Raw genomic sequence first — 1,608 nt, 5'->3', positions numbered from 1 at the left:
ATATGTATATATATATATGGATAATAATAAATGGAGCAAAACGCATGTCGATGAAAGTTCCTTTAATTCCTACATATATGTTTCGAAATAAATTATTCACTTTCACAAAGAAGAAAGAGCTGTTGGAGTTCCTCATTTATTTCTCTTCAGGGAGTTCATAATAAATCATGTTATAGCAAGACAAGCCGCCCGACCGGGTGGCTTTTAAGCTTGCTCCTGTGGAGGGCTCTTCATAAGGCCTTGGGCTCAACAATGACACTTCATTCATTGAGTAAATATTAAATTTTATTAAACTTGAACAATATTTTTCAAGCAACGAACAATTTTCATCAAAACAATGATATAATTTCTCGACTTGGAACTTATTGCAAAGCTGCATGATAAACAACAATACCACCACCATCGCTACCACATCTACCATTCACACAGATCATTCAGACTTCTGACGCCACCACCATCAATACCTTTGACTTCGTCGCCTTCCTCTCCATCACCATCACCACTGTCTTTCACATCCCTTACTCACACCGTCATCCCTGACCGCCTCGGCTACATCCACCACCACCATCATCACCGCCGCCTCCGCTTCTATCACAACTACAGCTCATACTATTACTATCACCCTATTACCTTCGTTCAGTATGCTAGTTCAGTATTCAGTCCCTCTTTCTCTCTTTTATTATTACTCCCACTGCCACCATCAACACTACTACTTTTAATAAAAACATCAACTCTTCCTAAATTTCTTTGTCTCTCTTTCTCTCCCTCTCTTTTTCTTTCTCTCTCTCTCTCTCTCTCTCTCTATCTCTCTCTCTCTCTCTCTCTCTCGCTCTCTCACTCTCTCTCTCTCCCCACTGCCTTCACCGTCTCTATGCCTACTATTACTCTCACCCCAGTATGAGCAATAGAAGGAGTGTCAATGAATAGTGAGAGAGGGGTTCGAAGTGTGACGCACTGTCACACAGAAATTAGTTTATTAGATGCTAATTAGTTTATTAGAAACTAATAGAAATTTATTATATTAGATACACACGCGCGCGCGCATATGTGCAGGCATACAAGGCAGCAGATATTCGTACGTGTATAAATACATGAAGTTATATATACACGCATATACAAACACATAAGAAATACATACATTCATATACACCCACACTTATACACACACTCACCTTCATTCACATACCCACACCTATACACACATCTGCACTCATACACATGCCTACACTCATACACACACACACACACACACACACATAAACAGATATCATTAATACAAATACTTCAATGGTGTGATATATATATTTTATCTTATCTTATCAATTGACCGGGATTATATCTAATATAGTTAATATAATGAATAGTTTAACATATCTGACGAGGTGAATGGAAAAAAAATGTTGGCCCATTGAGATTATAGCTGTAGTGAAGGTACAGTTGTAGCTAATGAAATTATTATCAGATAGAGACAAAGGGGTGAACTCAGAAAATTTCAATGCAACTGATATTAAATTAAATTATACATGCCGGGGACGTGGAATACATGCTGGGGACGTGGAATACATGCCGGAGACGTGGAATACATGCCGGGGACGTGGAATACATGCC

This window comes from Octopus bimaculoides, chromosome 12 (assembly GCF_001194135.2).
Source record: "Octopus bimaculoides isolate UCB-OBI-ISO-001 chromosome 12, ASM119413v2, whole genome shotgun sequence".
NCBI classification, from domain to species: domain Eukaryota; kingdom Metazoa; phylum Mollusca; class Cephalopoda; order Octopoda; family Octopodidae; genus Octopus; species Octopus bimaculoides.
This window is presented reverse-complemented; position numbering follows the sequence as displayed.